The sequence below is a fragment of the Mesocricetus auratus genome, unplaced genomic scaffold, assembly GCF_017639785.1.
Source record: "Mesocricetus auratus isolate SY011 unplaced genomic scaffold, BCM_Maur_2.0 Super-Scaffold_100676, whole genome shotgun sequence".
Taxonomy (NCBI): domain Eukaryota; kingdom Metazoa; phylum Chordata; class Mammalia; order Rodentia; family Cricetidae; genus Mesocricetus; species Mesocricetus auratus.
In genome coordinates this window covers 113,827,488-113,850,346 of record NW_024429266.1, presented here as the reverse complement: position 1 = coordinate 113,850,346, position 22,859 = coordinate 113,827,488, and the positions used below count along the sequence as shown (strand labels likewise).

At 44.3% G+C, this 22,859-nt stretch overlaps 1 protein-coding gene across 6 annotated transcripts in view; it reads left to right on the top strand.

Annotated features, from left to right (window-relative positions):
* Positions 1 to 22,859, top strand: part of Osbpl3 (oxysterol binding protein like 3) — a 175,807-nt gene that overhangs the window by 29,364 nt on the left and 123,584 nt on the right. The window contains exon 1 of one of the 6 annotated variants that reach the window (XM_005087179.4): positions 388 to 487. The exons of the other annotated variants lie outside the window; for them this stretch is intronic. The gene's annotated coding sequence lies outside the window, so the exon portion shown is untranslated. Of the gene's footprint in view, positions 1 to 387; positions 488 to 22,859 lie in introns of those variants that run through there. 6 annotated transcript variants of the gene reach the window in all.

Here is a 22,859-nt window from a genome sequence, read left to right as displayed (position 1 = left end):
CTGTCTGTCTTGGATTTCAGTTGTTATCAGGGCTTAAATTACTATCAATACAAGCAGTTTTGATTCTGTAGAAACCATCCTTTACCACTACCACCCCCCCGCCCCCGTGTGTGTGTGTGTGTGTGTGTGTGTGTGTGTGTGTGTGTGTGTGTGTGTGTGTGTGTGTGTGTGTGTTAAGGTGTTTGGTTTTTTCCTGGCAAAGAAACAAGATGTGACAAAGTCATTATCCATTTCCTTAGGAACTGTTAAGCTGGCTGCCTGTACTGTTACAGAGTAAATGATTATTTTCGACCTGGCATAGAAAGCTAATACTTTACAATGGAATTTCTGTGGAAAATAGATCTCAAATTCCAGGCAGTTGATTTGCAAGGATACCTTTGACTCATAAGGCATTACTCGTTAAATAATCGACTAAGGCTTGGTTCCCTCAAGTTTGCCCTAGTTTGGTTTCATGAAAGAAGAGTCTGAAGCTGGGATCTGAGTACAGGTAGGTTTTTATTTTTTATTATTCCAGGAAGGTGGAGTGAGGGAAGAGGGAGCCCAGACAGAGAACTGTTGACAGCAGAGTGTGTTGTGAAGGCTGACAATCTGATTCTGCCCCTGGATTCCTCTCTCTGCTCAATGGGAGCTGGGACATTTAGGGTCCCACCGTAGGCCGCAGCTAGCCTGTGCTCTTGACTGCTCTTGTTCCCACGCTTCTGGGTGGGCCTTGCCTTCTAGCTAAGTTGGCAACTCTGTCCCAGAGAAGAAAAGAAGAGACCCCGTCCTGCTTGTAGTGTGAGCTTTCAGCTGAGGCCGCTCTACTTGGATTCCCTCACTGTGGTTGTGGCTGAAATCAGCGGAGGTTGATGGGATAAGACAAGAGCCACCCCGAGTGTCTGCTCTCACTCACCCCCATCAGGATGACTGCGTGCAGAACTGCCCGCCATTTCCCTGAACCAAACCTATGTTTATTAGAAGGCCACCACTTACATACAACTAAGAAAGGAAATATGCAACCTCGATGATAGACATGCTGAGTGGTAAGCCGCGGTGGCCATTAATGTGTGACGCATGCTGTATCAAAAAATAGCAGAATGTGGAAAAATCAGATTCAAGAGCTGATGAAGCATGCCATAGGGCAGGCGAGAGCACACTGCGCCTGTGTGCCTGCATGTCTCATCATGGAAGGATATCGGAAGGGAATTAAGTGTTGTATCACAGTGTGTAAAGCATGACTCTGATGTGAAGAACCATTGGTAAGTTCTAGGTAGATTCTCAACTGTATTGCAGATATTAATTCTCCACAGCATGGTGGATTTGCTAACAGCGTTTACAGGTGACAGTGTACCATGAAGTTGAGAAAGAAGTAGAGAAGAGAGGTTGGGAGAAATCACAGTTTCTCAAGCCTTTCAGTGAATCATTGACAACGTATGTGGGTCAGGCCTAAGCCCGGTGGCTGCTGCTCAGATGCCTGTGTTTCTGTGGGCCTGAGCAGGACACAGGTCATGAGAACAGCTGTCTTTCTTCAGTGAGTCACTCACAGCCGTGCACTCAGTGTACACAGAAGATGTTTTTCCTGGGTCAATCCCTCACCTGCCCTCTCAATCACAGCGCTTCCAGCTTCTTCCTGCAACCTTGATGACTAAGGAGGTAGTCCTTAGTGAGACCATCTTCAACATTGGAGCAGGGAGACATGTTCTTGGTACAGATACAGAATCAAGATCCTGGGAAGTTTATTTGTACAAAGATGAAGACATCCCATCCCATAGGATGGATAAGAACTAGTCCCTTGGGGGTAGGAAGAGGGTATCACAAGTATCGTTGAATGCGCCAGGCCTTTGCTGCTGCAAAGGCCACAACTTCAATGGCAGATATCATTTTGCCTCTTAAAGGTTCTTCAGTGACTCAGTTGTGGTCTTTTTATTAGTGATAAAGTAAGTCTGGGGCTTTCATGGCTACCCATAAGCCTTAGCCCTGCCTTCTGAAGTAGAATAGCTCAGATGTCTTCTCTATAGGTGTTTGTCAACAGTTGGTTCCCCTGAGGTAGAGGGAGTCGGTGTCCTCCTTTCAACAGTGCTTCAAATACTGGAAAACAGCACCTTGCCTTCTCTTTCTCCTCTTAAGCCTCTTTTTGGGGTGGGGAAATGTTTTGAGACACTGTTTTACTATATAGTCCTGGGCTATCCTGGAACTCACTCTGTAGACCAGGCTGGCCTCAGACTCAAAGAGATCCACTTGCTTCGGCCTCCCAAATTCTGGGATTAAAGGCATGTGCTACTATACCTGACAAAACTTTTTTTTAGGTCAATGCTCCCAGACAGGAAGCCAAGAGAAAGTTGCATGTGTGTCTGCCTTTAGCACTCAGGGAAGCTGTGACCTTAATCCATCCTGCTGTCGGCTTCAGCTCAAGTTTCTCAAAGGGTCTGTGAGTTTGCTGTATGATATTTGGAGTACTGGATTTTAAAAGACAGTTCTTAATGTTTAAAGTGTGATATAATCTCCTGTATCTTGAAACACACAGATGGATGGAAGGTATGCCTACTGTGAAATCATCAGCACCCATCCCAGAGTCTGGCACAGGAGAAACGGGAGTGAATCCTGTAATGTAAGGTTCTTGGCTTGGCAGGTCCTTCCGCCCTTGAGCACCAAATGAACACATGGACGCTATGTTAATTATGAAATGTTGGCCAGTGACTAGGGTTTCTTATTGGCTAACCCTGTCTTAATTATTAACCCATTTCTATTAATCTAAGTATTTTCACATGGTCTTATCTTACTGGGGAATGCTGAGCCTGAAACTCCTTTGCTTGCTACATGATGACTGCTCAGTGTCCGCAAAGAAAATAGTGATTTCCTGCTTGTCCCTGCTTATATTCTGATTCTGCCCAGCTATGTCACTTCCTGTTTGACCAGTCAGCCAATCAGTATTTTATTTATTAACTAATAAGAGAAATATATACACAGAAGAACATTCCCCTTCACCTCCTCTTTTCTGTCTAAATAAAAAGAAGGGTTTTAACTTTAACATAGCAAAATTATATATAAGAAAACAGTTATCAAGTAAGAACTATAGTTACAATATTTAGTCCATTAACATTTAACAAGATTTAAAGAAAATATTCTATCATTCATCCTATCTTTGTGAGTCTAAAGCTTATATGTAACTTATCTTTTATCTTAACTAAGGAAAACTGTAGCCATAACTATCAGTCTTCAACTCCATCAAAGACCATAGAAGGATAATATACAAACATTAGAATTGACAGAGACATCTCGCTACCTGGACAGTCACCCAAAGTTATTTTGTAATGTTGGCGCATCCATCTTCAACCCATAGGCCGACTGTGTCTGGTAGACTTCTCAGTAAAGCAGGAAATTTTAAGCTGTCCACCCTGTATTGGCATTTTGTCAGTCATTTTTCTCTGTGTCCTGCAGAATATCTGACAGACTCTTCCATGAAGCAGGAACCCGTTAGGACTTTCCCATCAAGTTCAGCAGTCACTTTCCTGTGGGGTCCTGTATGTCCAGTTTATCAAACAATCCAGACGAGAGCAGTTTCTTGCCTAAATAACTAGTTTCACCATATTGAAAGCAAACTCCATAACGAGTTTCTTCAATGCCCATCTTCCACTCTGAAGTAACTGGTGTTTCCTGGAGCAATTGTGTCTCATAGTCATGAAAAACCCTAGACTATTTTAAATTCTATATTCTGAAGGTCTTTGAAAGGTTTGAAGATTATCCATCTGAAATATATCTCTGTATATCTAGAAAACCTAAGTAACCTAATTATAAGTTTTGACTATCATAGGTGACTACAATCTGTATTTAATTATACATTACATTTTTAAAAGCGCTGTATAAACATAATGCCTAAACAAGAGGAGAAACATACATATAACAAAACTGACCTTAAATCTGTATCAATAAATCAAATCTATATGGATACAAAGTATTAATTTCTATATCAGAATCCATATACATACATGTTCATACATATGTATATGTATAAAATATATATGTGTATGTGCATACATGTATGTATGCATATAAACACATACATATAAATATGCTTATATATACCCACACATCACACACACATGCATACATATGCATGTGCACACATTTATATATACATATATATGCATATGTACAAACATATGCATACATTTATACTCACATACATAAACACATATGTATTACTTCTGTTCAGGTGATTGTGAGCTGCCATGTGGGTGCTATAAACTGAACTTGGATCCTCTTAACCTCTGAGGCATTTCTCCAGCACCCATATAACTTATTTTTAATGTTCAATCTTTAGGCAGTGTTCTGCCATCTACTTATAAATACTTTTGCTAATATTTGGCCTTTCCCTGCCATGGATAGGTAGGGAAGTTATGTGGTTAAATGCTTACTGCTCTAGTTGGTGGTGTAAACCTGGGAGATTGAGGCCTAAAAATAAGGTGGGCTAAAGTCTTATGCAATAGCCAACTTTATTCAGAGCATCAGACAATTTGTACTCTCAGGGTTAAGAAGAGTCACCTGAGTGAGATGTTCAATCACAGGGACAAGCCACACATGGCAAAACCATGTTTTCCCATAGAGACATTTAACAGCAGTTGAAGTAAACTCTCTCCTGTCCACTACACCTGAGAGGAGCACAGAAACACTTTCCAAGAACAATTCCGTGGTTTGAAGAATCTGAGGTCACAAGACTGTTGCCTTGTTTTCTTACAAAGTACTCAGAATTCTCATATGACTTGGACTGTGTTCTGACAGAGATAAAACAGTGTGGTCAAGTTTGACTTTGAGAGTCATGTCAAGTTAGTCACTGTGGAAAGGTACTCCTGTGAGGTGAGAGCATGTGACCTCCCAGGGGAGTGTCCTGGGAGCTTGGGGGTGGGGTGGCAAGGGTGTCAGTCAGGAAGGCAGCCCCGAGGCCTGTGAGCTTCAGTGGAGTACAGCTCCACAGATCTTTGACCTGGATCCTTCTGTGAACCTTGGATTCACCCTGGAATTCATCATTCAGAATTCCATAGTGTTTTTTTTCTCTGATTTAATTTATTTATTTTGAAGGAGGATAGTGAATAGTAACATCCCACATGCTTCAGTTTTGCCTTTATTTTCTAAATCCCATTTCATAGAATTACAGCTGCTTATTAGGGAGCCTGGATGTACTGCCTCTGCTCCAGCAGCTGACCATCATAGACTTGGGCAGTCTCTAAGCTTGCTTCTGGAGATTCCCAAGTCTTGCTAGGACTTAGTGGTCCAACCCCCTGTGGAATAGGACTGTTCCCTCGGCTGTGGTGACTTAAAGATTACAGGATAGAGCTGCTGTTTTTATCTAGAACAAACTAAAGAGCTCATTTGGAAGGATGGTTGCTTGGGGTTATAGGAAAGAGAAAGAAGGAAGACACCTTCACAGAGCTGGGCATAGAGATGGACTCATTCTTTTCTCTCTTGTCTCTCACACCTGCCTACTTGCTGCCAACCTTTGAACCCGCAGCAGGTGTGAGCACCCAGCTGCTGAGCAGAGGAGGGGCCCAGTGTACCCTAAAAGCTCCTTGGAAGGCAGGCAGCCTGCACGGTTGGTTGAGGCCTTTTGTTGGTTAAGAGTCTGAAGTCCAAGAACTGTTTTCTGATTCCTTTGTTAAAACATCAGTTAGTTAAGCTTAGCTTATTTAATTAAAGGCAGTGTTTGCACAGAACAGAATAGCCTGTTTCCCTTATAAGGACTTGCAACCACAATACAATGTTTACCCCATCACACACTTCCATTAAAACTAATATGTACTTACCTCTTCATATACTTTGCTGGTATTTTATTTTTTAAGTAGCCATGGTAGGGATGCAGGCTAGTAGAAAGACATGTTAAAATGTTTAAGCTACAGGTTTAACCACCAGCTCCAGAAACAGAAAGGAAACATAAGCCGAGAAGTCCCCTCCCAGGAATAGGCGGAGTCTGTGTATTCTCAAGTTATCTCCAGTTGGTGCAGAGCACATGGCAGGAGGGGGGCCGTATGCGACTCTGGGTTGTAAAAGGTTCTGTGAATTCTGCTGACTGTTCTTGAACACTAGCTCTGGGATGCTAACTGCCGCAGGGCAATGTGGCTTCACTGAGATCCCCACTGAGGCACGTTAGCCCGTAGCCAGGCTGAGGTCAAGTTCACATCATCAAGAAGCAGTTTGAGTGGAGCCGGCTCAGACACCCACCCACTGGAGCCTGCAGAGGACCCCAGCCATACCCGGAGAAGGATCCAGAGTCACCCAGAAAACCCTGACCCAGTGCTGCCCAACCCAGTTATTTCTGAATTCTTGAGCCTCAGGTTATGAGCCAAGTAAAATGGCTGGTTCAAGCTATTATGTGTTAAGGTGCTTTGCTACTTAGTAACTGTAAGACATATCATGCTAAGAAATAAAAATGTTGAAAATAAATGGTGTGCATCTAAGCTATATTCGGTGCCCCAACCCTTGCTTTTCTGAATAGTCTAGACATTATTTGAGTCTCTTATCAATGAACATTTTCTCCCCTTTTCAGTACTCAGGCTAGAACTCAGGATTCCTGGGCACCAGACAAGTGCTTGTTACCGGCCCACATCTTTAGCCCAGTAGCAAGCAGCCTACCATGTGGTTAATATAATTACGTTTCCAAAGGATGTGGTGACTTGCAGAGAGGCTCTAGGTGCTCTGTGTATCCTACCTGCACTTTGGGCTTGTCCTTTCCCCTAGTGGCCAGGTGTCACTTCCCTGTATCTGAGCGTGCTGTTTCAGCACGTTAAACCACGCCTGAAACCACTGTTTTCATATTCAGGTTCCCTGGCTCATGCAGAATGCCTCAGTGAGTATCTGGTAGATGCAGGCTTTGTGCTGACACTATTCGAGGTGCTAGGTGAGACTGAGCGTCAAGAAAGCAGTGGTTTTTGTCACCCATTGTGTCCCCAGTCCCGAGAGTCATACTTAGTGTGCTCTTAGTCTTTGTCAAATGGAGAAACTTAAAGATGGTATGTGAGGCAGCCAGAGAAAAGCTCAAAATAAAGTCTGTCCTTAAAAGATTGACTGGGGTGGAGGAAGATCTAGAAGCTGTTGGGGGGAAGAATGGGTAAAATTACATGCAGATGTTTTTATTTTTTAGAATGACTAACTGGAGACAGGGCCTTACACTATAGTTCAGGCTTAACTCACTGCTGTAGCTCCCAGCCATCCTCCTGCCTCAGGTTTCCAAGTTGCTGGGATCTTGGTATGAAGCATGAAGTAGTGAGTTTCCACTTATTTGTTCTTTGTAATAAGGTTACTGAGTCTCGGGCAGACTCTACCATCAAATAGTCTTGTGGGGGGTTTTGGACTTAACTCAGATACAAGAAAAAAAAAAAACAACCTAAACTTGGAATTTGTCAGGAAAAACAAATCAGATATTGACCCCTTTGAGCTGGAATTATTGCTGCTTGTTTTGTGGTTTCTTCTTTTCTTTTCTAAAAATAATGCAGCACGTTAGGTTATTCATTCACTTAAGATGTCACCGCTTCTCTTCCTGGAAGTGGCCTAAAAAGAAAAACGCTCTGCTCTCCTAACCTAGAAAACCTCACAAAGGCTTGCAAGTGCGGAGGCACAAGCCTGGGTGGTAAGGAGATACATATCTGAAAAGCCACCGTGTATCTGACAGGTGTCACTTCAGAGAACTAATACTCGGGACAGTGTGAGGCCTGGGTGGGTAGTGTGGCCAGGCCCAAGGTGGCCTACAAACAGTGTTGAAGTTTTGCTACATTAAAGCACAGAAGCTGTTGCCGAACATAGGGCGCAGGTACGGGGTCCTGGTCGTATGGAGGTTGGCGAGGGGTCCACAGTTAGACCCGTGCAGATGTGAGTTCTCGTGGCCACGCTGGATCATCCTCACTGACAAGGAGCAAATCGTTGCTGAGTTAGAGGAGTGGGTTGCACAGAAAAGACACCTTGGAAGAGACGAGTCATGGTACTGGAATAAATTCAACAGAGTGAAAAGAAGAGTAAAAATGAAGAATGAATGAATGAATGAATTTCCATTCACCAGTAAAGAGAAAAAGAAGCACTTCATGGTATAGTTCTAAGACTTGCCAAATGAAAATACAAGTGCTGCCTTGTGGTACAAGTCTTTGGGTAAAATAGTGTAAGGAGAAGAGTGTCTGCATTCCTCCTCTTTTGAAGGGGAGGAGAATTAGGTTATTGACAGGTTTGGTCTTTCTCTGTTGTTATAGAGTTCTTGCTCTGGGTGTCTTTTTCTTAGCATCTTCAGGAACCTCAGTAACCTAAGTTACGTTTAATTCAGTGAGAGGCTAGATGCTCTGGCAGTTGTCATGACCACATTTGTAAGCAGAGTGCCTCACCACGTTGCTGATACAAAGAAAGAAACCTACCTTCTCCAAGTCGGATCACTTTTTCTATCTTTGGCTTCTCCTCAGTGACTTATCCTTGTTTTTGTACATGGAGGCTTTAAGCTTCTTTCTTGATTTTCTTTATCCATTAGAAGAATGTTCTGAGTACTTACAGTTTCCAGTTATACCTGGAAAGTTGGTTAACAGATCATTAGTTCAATTATTGCTATTATTTTTCCTGTTATCATTGCATTCTCTTGTGTTTACTCTGAAACTCCAGGTAGATTTCACACACTGGCGGGGGTAGAATATGGTGATAAGAAAAATGCAGGATGAATATGAATGAGCCCCAAATACATTTGATTACTGTATATCATCATCATCAGTCCACCCCAGTCTACTGGGTCCTAGTGAAGATATAATCAGCACAGGGAACATGAACGCTTTCCTAGAGCTGTGTTTCTAGCTTATTAAATTTGACTTGTGTGATTTGTTTCATAATTGAATCTGTTTCTTAGCATGATGCTAATATTAGATAGGTTTCCCCGGAGACATATATAGAACCAGGCTTAGTCAGAGTGCTAACTGTCGTCTTAGGTAGTTTAGTGAAACCCTTGGAAAGGTGAACTTCTTTTTAAGTTTTCGAGGAGCCCCACAGAACAAACAGAGCCGCTATGCAGGTAAGGAGCACGAAGCGTCTCAGCCCGGGAGGGTGCGGCTTTGTTAAGGGATTGGACTTTGGAGGTGCAGGGAGGAGAAGAGATGGTGACCCTTTCAGGAGTCCATTCAGCTGTGTTCTTCAAAGGAGACTGTGGATCATCATACACGGGAAAATCCCGATCCCCATGCTAGCAATTTCAGGAGTTTCTATCACTTTCAGAGAGAGCAGACACAGGCTGACACTTCCTATGTGTTACTTAGGGAAAAGCGACTCTGCATTCTCAGTTGTAAAACTCGGAAGACCCAAGGCAAGTGTAGACAGAGTCTTGTTCACAAAGGTGTCTGTAGATGAACCCCTTTCTTTAAATACCGATCTGCATTCCCTCCATACCACACAGCGCAGGTGCAGAGGGCTCATCTTCAGGAACACACACTGACAGTTACCACACAGGAAAGATGGGCAGATCTCGCGGGAACGCTGGATGACTGCTTTCCTAGTCTTCAGGCTGCCTCCTTGAGTCATGCGTTTCAACAAAAGAGGAGTCAGCCTGTTTTGCTCACATCTGTGAGGAGGCATGCCCCATTTTCTTCCATTTTATTTTTATCTGATTCCTTTTGGTTTTCTAATTTTATGGCCGTGAACCTGCTGGTTAACTGATGCCCAGTGCAGCCTTCCCAGAGGCCCAGGGACCTAAGAGCTGAACACCAGCAATGGTTATCTTCTCTGGCTTTAGGTTCTTCCGACTTGGCCCAAAAGCTGGAAACTGCTTGTGTTTTCTATTTTGGAATTAAAAGACTGAATGAGTAAGCTGAAAGGTGGCCTTTCTTTTCTTCTTTCTTTTCTCGAAACCTCTGAGATAAAAGCAGCTATGTGGGCCGCCTCTGTAACTTGAGTGTTCTTGTCTCCCCCACAGGACCCACTGTGGTCTGACACCGAGTACTGGGGACAGAAGGAAGGCAGATTCTCAGCTTGAGCACAGCCAGTAAGCAATGGGTGTGGTTCTACACTAGGGAAGCCGTGCAAGGGTTGTAAATGGTTGAATCATAAGTCCCTGGTTGAATCATAAGTCCCCGGGCTGCCTCAGCCTAGGAGACTATAAGGAATTAGTGACTGACATGGCATGTGTTAATGGGCAAAGCTTTCTGAAAGCCTACATGTTAATTGGATGCTCCAGGTTGACATTTTCTTTGGGACTACACAGCCTTCCAAACCAGCATCATCAAAGCTGAATCCAGAAAGAGCAATGGTGCTACCCAGCTCCATAAGCTGTAGCATGCACAGTTAACTTGCAGGAAAATTTTGTACCGTAATTGTGAATAGGAAAAGTTCATTGTTGTTATTTATTTAAGCTCATTTAATGGTGACATCATTATCCCATTTAATCAGGATGCTCATATGTGAGGAACATTAGCATGTATGTCTGAGAGCAGCTGCTCCAGGCCATGGTGGGTCTTGTTCATATGTGAGGAACATTAATGTTCATGGCTGAGATGATGCATGCCAGATCATCTCTTTACAGTTTAAAGAAAACAATGCTGGCTGTTTCTGGCTTCTAAGGTTTCAGAAAAGAGCCTGAAATCTTACACCTAACAGGAGGGAAAATGTTTGCACCAGAGAAGCCCAGAAACTCTTGTCTTTCTGTCAAACAAACACACACACTCTCAGGCCTTTTGGAGCCAGTGTGGTGGGAAGGCTGTTTGGGTCAGCTGGACCTGACTTACACGTTTTACTGCCGTGGCAGGTGGAGTGGATACATGGCGGGATCCCAGAACAAAGGCTTTCTTTTCTCTGGCTGCATTGCATGCTGTGTGGAAAACTGAGCAGGTCACAGCACCGTATCTCCTGGGAAAGACAGGGCCCATCCGGACTGTGAAACTTAGACTTAATTTCAAAGCAGAGAAAAATGGAGAAAGGAAAAAAAAAAAAGTTGAATCCTAATTTTGGAGGTCTTTGAATGCTATCATTACATACTTTGACTTGTAAATTTATTTTAATCAAAAATTTGTAGGGTGCTAGGGACCAAGCCAGGGTCTTGGGAAGGCTAAGCATCCATTCTACCGCCAGCAATACCTCCAGGCCAGGCCTTTATTCCATACACCATTAATTGGAGAATCCCATGCTGTGACGCGTTACATGCCACACATCCAAATGCATTGTTTTAGGCTGTCTTCGCTATCTCTTCAACCAGATGCTGTTGTGGACAAAGGGAAGTAGGTTCTAAAAGCTGAGAAAATTCAAAGGAGAGGAAATTGAGTTGAGGAAAAGCATGTGTGACATTTGAGGATAGTTTTCCACTAAGTGGCTCAGGGGTGGAACACTGTGGCCAGTCTCCTGGGCTGAGGGGCATGGATCACTGCAGACGGGTATGGTGATAGCCAGTCAGTGCTCTTGGGGGGCATTTGATAATGTGTGAGGTGCTCTGAGTGGGCAAGCCAGGCTGGGGCTATTGCAGCTATCCATGCAGGCTGGGGCTGTTACAGCTATCCATGCAGGCTAGAGCTATTGCAACTATCCAAGCAGGCTGGAGCTATTGCAGCTACCCAAGCTAAAGCAGTCACTGCGCCCTGAACCAGGCAGTCGGCTAGAACAGGAACAGAGCAAATGCCATCGGCAGAGGCATGAGAGCCATCTTAGCTGCAGTGAATTTCCTCCTGCGAGTCTTCTTTCATTTCTCTAGGACACTGCTCAACTAGGAAGGAGGAGGACCAGGTGAGGCGGCATTGTCTAGAAACACAGGCTGGGTTTTCTAGGGTTCACAATATGCTGTCTGCCTATTGCCAGAGGCTCTCTGCCCTTCCATTGTTATTCTCCCTAAAGAAGTGTTTAGATTGGTGTGGGAAGTGTTCCAATTCTTCCCAGCTGACCCCGTTTACCTTCATCCTCTTGGTGGCTGTTCTCTGATATGACCTTGCTGGGGACTTGAACTGCTCATCTACCATTCCCAGTCTCCTTGGTTTGGCGACCGCCCACCATCATAGCGATCCACCCAGTGGCTCCAGCTTGGCTCTCACTTCCGTGATGGTGACCTCTGCTATACCCCTCTCTAGCATAGCCTCAGGATTTCCTGTGTGCCTATCTGCTTTCTCTCTTCTGGCTGTGATTGAGTCCCTTGGTCTACACACCGCTGTCTTCTCTGATGCGGCAGGACCGTACAGCCAGCCGTCCTGATGACCTATCGTGGGCACCAATGATGTCTCCTCCCTCTGAATTTCTCTCTTGTATCTCCCCTTCTAATGCAGCCCAGCTGTTTACTTTTGTCTCTGAATTCACTCTTTAACTGATTGTTGGCTCCTTTATCAACAGTTGGTTTTTAACAGAACTCCTTGACAATATTGGAAAAACCAGTTTGCAGATCCCAAATTCCCACCCTCTCACTGCTGGACCCCACACCCGCATGTTATCTTTAAATGTACAGACTTCTTCCAGATCTCCTTCAGCCTTGGCATTTGTCTCTGTTTTTTTTTTTTTTTTTTTCTCTAGACATGGAGTTACTAGGAGAAACCATCCAAGCCTTGTTTGTATAGCCCCAGCCCTTAGAGCTGCAATCACCTGTCAGACTGTCAATGATTGGACCGGTTCACTACATCCTAAGTCCTCAGTCTCCCAAGACCTCCCGTTTGGGTGATTTTGTGTGCGAGTAGCAGAAAAACCAAATGAAGTTGGCTGCATGAAGACGTCTGGAAGCTTGGAAGTTCCTTGTCTCAAAGGGCCATATTTATCCAGCCTTCAGTCCCTGCCATCGTCATTCCTCCAGACATGGCCTGTAGAGACTCATTATCCAGGGGCTTATCTTTTGAGCTTGCCGAAGCTCATCTAGGGCAAGAAGCACAAGCTTACCTTAGAATCATCCAGATTTACAGCCTGGGGTTAAGAGTGGAGAGAGTGAATTTAGGTTCCCCATAGGCATGTAACTTTCCAGTATAATGGGAGTGTGTGTGTGTGTGTGTGTGTGTGTGTGTGTGTGTGTGTGTGTCCTGCATGGATGTGTGTGCATGTGCGTGCAAGAGAGAGAGGGGAGGGAGAGAGAATGAGAGCCACAGAGACAGACCAGCTTAGGAACTTTCCAGCAGAAAGCTGTTCAGCTGAGAGCTTAGGTTTTCTGGCTTTGTTTTTTGTTTTTGTTTTTTTTTACTTCATCTGGCCTTAAAATTGAAGATGGCAGTTTTAGAAGCTGTCGTGGCCCTGTCTTGGAAGGATGCTGGGTACTTTATGCCCATAGACCTGACCAGTCAATTTTGGAAAGTCTGTCTGTGACTTTTTCTATGACAAGTGGCTTAATTCAGGATGCTATAGCAAATTATCCCAAACTGGACAATTTATAGACATCAGAAGTTTCTTACTCATGACTTGGGAGGCTGGACGGTCCACCATTAAGGTGTTTTAGGTCTGGTGTCTGGTGAAGGCTCTCAGCCTCACAGATAGATGGTGCTTCCTCTGTAGGATGGCGGGGCTGCATACTGAGCTCCTTTAAAATCGGACTAATCCTGCTCATGAACTAGTTACCACTGAGAGGTCTCTCTAATCCATCATATTGGTGATTAGGTGTCACCCTGTGAACTTGGAGGTACGAATAGGGGACACAGGCACTCAGACCACAGCAGCAGTTAAGCTCTTGTTTATTTAGTCCTCCATTCATAGGTGGGTGTGTCCGCTAATTTCAGCCAAATATGTGTCCTCACAGATATTTTTGCTCTTGATACCCAAGCAGAGCATGGTTCTGTAATTCCCTCCCCCGTCACTGTCCACGGCTTATTTCAAGGGATATACTTTTGGAAATATGGTTTGATCTTAGAAACATAAAAAAATAACAAACATGCTATTCTATATCCACAGATTTGCTCACATTACAGAGTGTGGCTGTTCGAAGCATGGGTGATGTGAAGTGGAAGCTCGTGTTATCTTAGTGGAAATATCATTCCACCAGCTAGCTTAGAGAATCACGTGGCAGTATGTAGCTGATGGGAGTTGCTTCATAGTGTTAGGAACCTGGGCGGACGGATTCCATGGCAGGCGAGGGTGACCGAGGGGGGTGGCGACGTGCCAGGCAGACAGAGCTTAAGTGAGAAGTTAGAAAAGAGAGGAGCCAGGCCGGGCGGTGGTGGCGCACGCCTTTAATCCCAGCACTCGGGAGGCAGAGGCAAGTGGATCTCTGTGAGTTCGAGGCTGGGCTGGACCGACAGCCTCCAAAACAATACAGAGAAACCCTGTCTCATAAAACCAAAAAAAAGAGAGAGAGAGACAGACAGAGACAGACAGAGACAGAGAGACAGAGAGAGGGGAGGGGGGAGCCGGAAAGAGAGCAGAAAGAGAGCTTAAATGGGCAGAGGTCTTTCTTTTAAAGGGGTCCTTTGCACCTGGGCTGCCCAGGGTACTGCCTGAGTGCATTCTACCAGGTGACACGGGCAGGCAGGCACAATGCCTGAGTCCTTACGTATAGGTTGTACCATTGTAAACCTAGCATGAAGTGACACACAGGTGTGCGAATGTGTCGGTAAGTATGTTTTGTTTGCTGTTGCTTTTTTTTTTTTTTTTTTGAGCAAAAACTGGAAGCAACCTAAATGTCTAGGAAAAAGGTGGGCTATTAGCCGTGTATTTCACCAATAGAATTCCGTAGAGCAGCTAAAAGGAAACAGCCAGCATCACATGTTTCATTGTGGGCAAAACTGAAGAGTAATGTACAAAAAAGATTGTCGATTGTGATAGAAGGAAGTCTTCATTTAAAATAAAAATGATTCACAGATGTCTTACAATTGCTGCTCCCGCCCCTACCGAAAGCCTCTTTAACTTTCCCTGGGTATGCCGTTAGGAGCTCAGTGATTTATCCTCAGTTCTGTTCTTTCCGTTTCAATTCACGTTTCACTTTAGTGCCAATCTGGTTTCTTGCTGCATGTGGGTCACTGCAGACTGATGTCTTCCTGAGCCTGTACCCTCTCATTTTCCTGCAGTCCTCCAGAGCCCCGGGATGGAATGACTTCTCTTTACAGTACGTTTTCTTTTACATCTCGCAGAAGCCTACACAGAAATCTTCAAAGCCTAGAGCCAGCGTTCCTTTTTCTAGAACTTTTCACTTTCCGTTATGGGTCAGAATTGGTTGTTTACTTTCCCATGGATCTGCAGGACTTTACTCTCACTGGAGGTATAAGAACTTGGCTCATCCTGTCGCCGTTTGACCTTTCTACGGTGCAGTGTTGCTAAGGGCGTCTTAAGTCCTGAGGCTCTCTGCCAGATTATTGCACAGGACTGTGGCCACTAAAGGTTACAATTGCAAGATTGTATTCATTTCTTACCATTTGTGAGAGGAACAATTGTCCCTAAATGAACAGCTTTCTTTCCCTATTGGGGCTCAGTGTGAAAATGCCTTACGGAGGAGGACATTTCAAGTTCATCTGCAAGGAAAACAGCAAGCTTAGGGCCTCTTTGTCACCAAGTTGGTGGAGGTAGGTTGTATGTTAGGGGAACGGTGGAAATAATCACGCTGAAGGCTCTTCAGCCAGGAGGAATCTAAAATAAATGAAGTTAAAACAAAGAAGGAAGGGAGACTATGCTCACCCACCCTGTGGATTGAACACAGTACTAGGCAGGTACTCATGACTGAGCTGTTGTCTAGTCCCTTTTTTTACAGTTTGTAACTTTTGAGAGAGGGTCTTCCTAAGTTACCCAGGCCTTCACTTCCCTCTGTAACCCAAGCAGGCTAATTATGGGATCTTCCTGCTCAAGTCCCCAACCCCGGGGTCGCAAGGTTCTAGGCCAGACTGCCACACCCTCTCTTTCCTTCCTTTCTTTTTCTTCCTTCTTCCCATTCCCCCTGCTTTACTAATGTTATTTTGTTCATTGCAAAATAAATACCAGGAAATATGAAATACAATTTACAGAAGAAAAATAAATGTCAATTTATTTGGGGGGGTGTCCCAAATACAGTGATTCATTGTATGAAAGATGTCATTCTATAAATGCTCCAACAAAATAGAATCCATGTATTGTGCCAATCAGTCGTTGTTACTCTTTTTAAGTCCAGGCAGAATGGCAACTTAGTTGTCTAATACTTAGGTATACAGCCTAGCATCCTCCAGATTAGGAGACAGATAGTTTTTTTAGCAGTTCAAAAGGTTCTGTGTGGTTTTTCGTTGGGGTGGAACAGTGTCTGAACAGCCTGCATGTAATATGGAGTGTCCTGGAATGTGCACAGCACACTCACACAAGACAGATGTCAGCTGATGTAAAACCCTGATGAGTTTCTGAAGCTCAGAAGAACACAGCTGCTGCACGCTGCACAGTTAGTTGTGCTGTTTGGGATGTCAGTCTCCTGTTTAAAGCTACAGATCCGGATAAGATGCTGCCATTGACGTGTGCTGAGTAAAGGTTACATTGGTTTGCTCTGTACTATTTTCACAACTTCTTGTGAATGTGCAGTTTTTCTTAAACTCTCTCATAGCTGTTTTATTATCTTAATGGGCATTGTACAGGCTATGGTGTAAATGTACCATCAACCATTTAGCCACTTTTCTATAGATTGTTTTTTCTATCACAAGCAACCTTGGATGTATTTTTCAAAGAGGTCTTAAAAGGAAAGAGACTCTGTAAGGTCCTTGTGATTGTCCACCAGTGGCTACATACAGTTTTGAAGATCATGCATTGCATTGCAGGAAATGTGCCTGTGCAACAGGTTAGAGTCAGAAAAGTGGTCTTTTATGGATTTCCCATCTGCTTGTTTCATAAAGTCTAAGTGTTGAATGATTGGCAAGAAATAGAAGGCAGATGGGAGTTGACTTTATCCAACTCATACCATATACCATCACATTGCTTTTCAAGGGTGACAAATCCCTAGGAACCATCCACTCGCGTAACTTGTTGGGAAAATTCAGGTTCACAGTTTCTATCTGGAGAAGAAGAAACCTTTGAACTGTTAGCCAAGTCTTCCTGGTATTGATCTTCATGATTTCCATCTTAATTCTGAGACCATTCTGGACACCAGTGACACTATAGCGAACTTTGTCTCTTCCGCAGTGGTTGGGGGCAAAGAGATAGGCATGTTTTTGGTAAATGTGTTTGTTATCTGAGAGCTGTTTTCTGTCTGGGCACAGCAGGCATCTTCTTATCTAGCAGATGATGAAGGGGTTTTACTTTGTCCAAGGTACTTCTACTTCACTTCTATTCTTTTACAGAAAATTCTGTCTTTGATCTAAGGAATTTGGTTGTTTGTCATTAACGCTTATGACTCAGACTCAAGAACAGATTATAAGGAAAAGATTATTGCTTCCCTGACACACAGCAAAGGAGACTTAGACTTGCTAAGTAAGATCAGGGTTGAGCATGCTGTGCTTACCATTTTGATTTTCAAAATAAAAAATCTATTAAGATGATCATTATAGGTGTCTTTCAAGTGAGGTCTGTCCTGAAGTGTGAGATTTGGCTTTCATATAAAAACAACACTCCAGATGACCTTATTTCCCAATAACTTCTGATCTACATTTGGTTCCAACTGAGAAAATTACTTTCTCACAGATTTCCATTTTAAAACTATTGTACATCAGGTCTAACTGTGTGTGTGTGTGTGTGTGTGTGTGTGTGTGCGCGCGCGCCCTGTGAAGCTTGTCATGTTAGGTCTAACTGTGGGTATGTGTGTACCTTGTAAAACTTGTCACATTCTGTCTTTTTCTTTTTCCAAGACTTGCCTTCCTCATCTTATCCATGGGGCTATTTATAGAACAAGCTAGTATTATGCCAACAATTCCACTATTTATTGTTTTAGGGTTTCTATTTATGAAACTCGTAATACTCATGAAGATTTTATGAAGATGTGCGTGTGTGTGTGTGTGTGTGTGTGTGTGTGTGTGTGTGTGTGTGTGTGTGTGAGTGAGTGAGTGAGTGAGTGATGTGCAGGCCATAGGACAACTTGTGGGACTCAGTTTTCTCCTTCTACTCTGTGTGATTAGGGATTGAACTCAGGTTGCATGACTTGGTAGCAAGCACCTTTACCTGATGAGCCATCTCACTGGTCCATAATTTCTTTCTTCTCTGAAAAGTGTACATTACGCAGTGACTCGTTTTCTCTGGAATAGAAGCAGAATGGGTCTAAGTGTTCACACTGTGGTTGAGTCTGCTCTGGGAATCAGACTACCCTGTGCCTGCCATTGTCATTGTTGATGTCTGGGAGTTTTGTCCTTATCTTCATAATTATTCATACACTAAGGAAAATGTTATGTACATACAACTATAGAATAAATCTGGGGACCAAATCAGAGTCCACTGGGAAGAAGGCATTCTTAGGAAGGTTTGCTTGTGTAGTTGCTTTTGCCCTTCATGGGTCTGTTGTTCTTTCTGACATCCAGAGAGCGTTAATAAATGATGAGGCTTTAGTGCCTGTTGGACTCAGCCGGAGTTTTTGGTAGTCCTCATGGTCTGTAGCTGAACGCTCCTCTTGAATCTCCATTTTAACCCTCCCTCTCAGCTGGTCTGCACTTTGCAGGCATCTGTTGGCTCGGCCTGTTGTCATGCTGTGAATCATTGCTGGCCTTATTAAACTATTTTAGGCAGCAGCTTGTCCATTCTCCTCCCATGAACCGTGAAGCCTGGAGTTGCTGCAGTAGCCTCGGTCCCTGTGTGGAATTTGAATGTAAGGGGAAGGCAGTTGAGTGGTTGGAGTCAGGCATCTCACCTCAGAACAGTAGGCTGTCTGCCTTCTGGGGCCACTTGGAGTTTGAAATTTTTCTTTTGTTTTGAAAAGTAATGTCAGAAATGCCATTCATGCCAGGCATGTGGCATCTCAAATGCTTGCTGTGAGGAAGCTTGTCAATTGGGTTGTTATAGCAAAATACCCCAGACTGTGGAGCTTAAAAAAGAACACAAATTTATTTCTCATTGTTCAAAGACTAGAAAGCCTAAGATCCAAGTGCCAGCCAGATTGGCATCTTCTGAGAGCATTGTTGTGCACAAATTCTGAGCCCCCAAATCACCAAGAGACCTGATCCAATGTATAAGCAAAGAGTTTTTAATAAATTAATGAGTTAGCTGTATTAACTCGGGTCCTCTGTTTGCTCAACATGGTGGGTGGAGCGAGAAGGACCCAGAGGGATAGTGAGGCATGGAATTTATTGGGGTAGAGCAAGGGGAGTATCTAGGGGTCTGCAACAGTCTCAGGATTGGTGCACTTCTGGGCTTGGATGACCTGTCGTTAGCTGATTGGTCAGGAATGGTTGCTATGCCCTGAGGACACTCCACTGTTACAATCCAGAGCATACCAGCTAACTTCTAATTGGCTCCTTGCCACTTGGAGGTATCTTGCTTCCTAGTGATTGGAGATTGGGCAGGGTCAGGGAGCTCAGCACAGTTGCTGAGTCAGAGGACTACATCTTGCTGTGTCTTTTCTGCAGCCTGTAATGGCTGCTAAAGCAGGGGACTGGGTGAGGGTTACGGTCCCTTTAAGCACATTTCTTGATTCATAGGTGGCATCTTCTTGAAGTGTCCTTGTAGGGTGGAAGGGGCAGGCGGCACTCTGGAGCCCCCTCTTTGGGGGTATCCATCTCATTCTTAAGAGCTTTGCCTTCCTAACCAAACTGATTCCTTACCCACCTCCCATTGCCATCAGACTGGTGGTGATAAGAGTTTACCTTAGGAAATTTTGGGGAACATAGGCACCAAGACTCCAGAACCCCATTTGTCCTTTCATTTTCCTTAGCATATTCATAGTCCTTGTATGTGCTGGTGGAGTTTGCTCACACATGCATGCAGCCTACCTCATATCCATGGCCCACAGTGTAGCCTGACAGGAAAGACAGTATAGTATCAGTGATGAGAAGGCAGCCTGCTTCAAGCCCCATCTTGGAGGCAATGACAAGATCCCGTTAAGCTCAGTGGCTAGAGCATCAAACTGGGGACAGTGTGCCCAGTCTTACACAGTCACATTAAGAGCTGAGAGGAGACATTGGCTGATGAGGACACCAGCCCACCAGGGCCTAGACGTAAACTGTAGAGGGAGACAGCTGGCATTGTTCAGAGGCATTTTAGTGCATTTGTGCTAAATGTTTTGTCTTCCTGATTATTCAGGAAACAGGCCATCTTTGTCTAGCCACACTGTACATGGGGGAATGAGGACCAAAGATAGTCTTTCTGATTCCCAGGGTATCTTCATTGAGCCCTGTAGCTCTCCACATGCTGTTGGCTCAGAGTCATAGTCGAGTTTATTCTAGGCTCACTGATGGAAACAAATTTCTTTTTGAGAGGTTTATTGTGTAGGCCAAGTTGGCCTTTGCAATGCCCCTGCCTCATCATCCTGAGCACTGGGGTTACAGGTGTGCCACTCACTCCACCTGGCTGATGGCAGCGTTGGCTGTTTAGCAGAAGTTACTTTTCTCTATGTTGTTTCATACTTTTCTTCACTGGCCACCTTGAAGTATGATGCAGGCAATGTACTTATTTCCTACTGGTGAAGACAGAGTTTCTGTCCAGTCTGGTCCCACTGCCCTTCAGTCTCAAACACACAGAGGCTTATATTAGTTATAAATTGTTTGACCGAGGGCATGGGCTTCTCTTGGCTAGCTCTGTCTTAATTATTAACCCATTCCTATTAATCTATGTATTTCCATGAGGTCTTGGCTTACTGGTGATGTGCAGGCCCCTTTCTTCCTCAGCAGCTATATGGCATCTCTCTCTCTGGTGACTCACTGTCTGCGCCTCTTCTGGAACTCTCTGAGTCTTCATGCCTGGCTGTGTCCTGCCTGATCATTGGCCGAAACAGCTTTACTCATCAACCAATCAGAGAAACATTCACAGCGTTACAGAAGGACCTCCCCATCACACTGGTGCTCTAATGGGTCAACCCCACAGCAATGTTTTTCTCTAGTTCTGGAAGTCAGAGGTATAGAGCCAGGCTCTGGCAAGAGGATGCTTCCAAAGGTTCTGGCGGGGACCACACTTCCTTTTCTGTCCATCTTGGGAAGCTGCTGCTGTTCCTTACTAATGGCCTCATCTCACTCCAACTTTTGTCCCTCTGCTTCTGTTGCCACATTGCCTAATGCTCATCCTGTTTCCCCATTAAAGGGCCCCTTTGATTAGGTTGGGTCCAACCGGATAGTCTGGAAAAATCTTCCCACCTCCAGGGGTTTAGCTCCACCCTGCCTGCCGAGTTCCTTTTGCCATGTAAGGTAAACTTACACGGATCGAGAGATTGAGACCCAGGCATATTTGAGGCTTAATTAATCTGTAGACCACAAATAGGCACTTTCCTTACAACCCAAATTCTCAAATTCTCCCTATCACCTTCCATTCTGATTTTTTTTCCAAATTTAGGCACACTTTGCAGTCTGTTCTTGTACATTTCTCTAGCCAGACACTTTGCTCCTGTGGTGTCTCTTTCAGAACAGGCCCATTGTAGAAATGGAGACTGATAGCACATACCCAGTGACTGCAGAAAGATGAGCGTGCACTCTCCCTGCCGTGAAGGGCTGATGGTGGGGATGGATGTCCGGGGGCAGTCTGACTTCCCACAGCTCCTTTTCTGTCTCTGAACATGTACTTCCTGTGAGAATGAACGTTAAGTCATTTTTGGAATTTAAAAAAAAAAGGCATCTCCATATCCTTGAATTTGGCATTTGGACTAGAGGGAAGTTTGTTTTTTTTTTCCAGGTATTGGTTATGGTTTTTTTTTTTTTTGGGTTTTTATGAGACAGGGTTTCTCTGTATTGTTTTGGAGGCTGTCGGTCCAGCCCAGTCTAGAACTCACAGAGATCCACCTGCCTCTGCCTCCCGAGTGCTGGGATTAAAGGCGTGCGCCACCACCACCCGGCTGGTATTGGTTATGTTTAAAATACTGTCAGTGAAATTTCACCGGTGAGTTCAGTTAACCAAGGGGTCCTTCATTTAAGCCTAGGTCCCGAGACTAGCAAAGTGGCACAGGCCTGTAGCCAGTCCTAGCTGTAGGGAGACTGAAGCAGGAGGACTGCACATTTGAAGACAGGCTGGGCAACATGGACAGATGGCCTTTCAGAATAAATATACACATCTAGGTCCTTTAAACCCTAGAGACGCCACCAGACCTTCAGGGCACCCGACTTAATGGTCACTTATCTGGAAGCAGTGGATCCTGACTTTCATTGGATTTTCGAGAAGTTATTTGTCCAAGAAAGGTTAAAGGTCGCCTGGGTTGGCTGCAGGTAGATTACTTTCCAGTTTTCCTTGGGTAAAGGAAGTGTATGCATGTTTCTTTTTAGCAGCAAGTGAGCTTCCCCATTCATGAGCCACAGACCTCCCACTGAAGCCCATGTCTTTTCCCTATCAGTGATAAAAGGCTTATTCTGGTTCCACTGGCATATTATGAGCTATCTTTAGAACAAGATATGGGGAACCTTTGTTAAGTGAAATCTGAATCTTGCATAGGCAATATATAATTTGTTTGTTTAGACAAGAATTGAAGATAAAGAATGCCAAGGTTTCTTCTCCACTATCCCCAAACACCAGATGTTTTAGTTACATTTTTTTCCTTTAGTATGTACTTCTTTGCAACTAAAAACAAAATAAGACAACCCCCCAAAAAGGACCCCTTATTTCCCCTTTGGTGTTCTGCCACATACCTGCTCCCACCTGTGCCCCCTCTTACCCTGTCCTTCAACTCGGTATGTCCCCTTTAAAGAATGCATGGCTCCTGCCCTTCTCCTCAACAGTGCCTGTTCCTCACCCTCACCTTTCCATGTGGAGATGAGGGGACCATCTGGCATTTGCTTAGTTTCCTAACACTGCAAGGTTGAGGGCTACCCCATCTTCGGAGGCACACATACAGGGCCATTCGTTTAGGGCTCCGGAAGGAAAACGTGAATGGCATGAAGGTACTTGCTTAAGCGTTTTGACTCTGAAAGGGTTTTAGAAGTAGGCATAATTGGAAA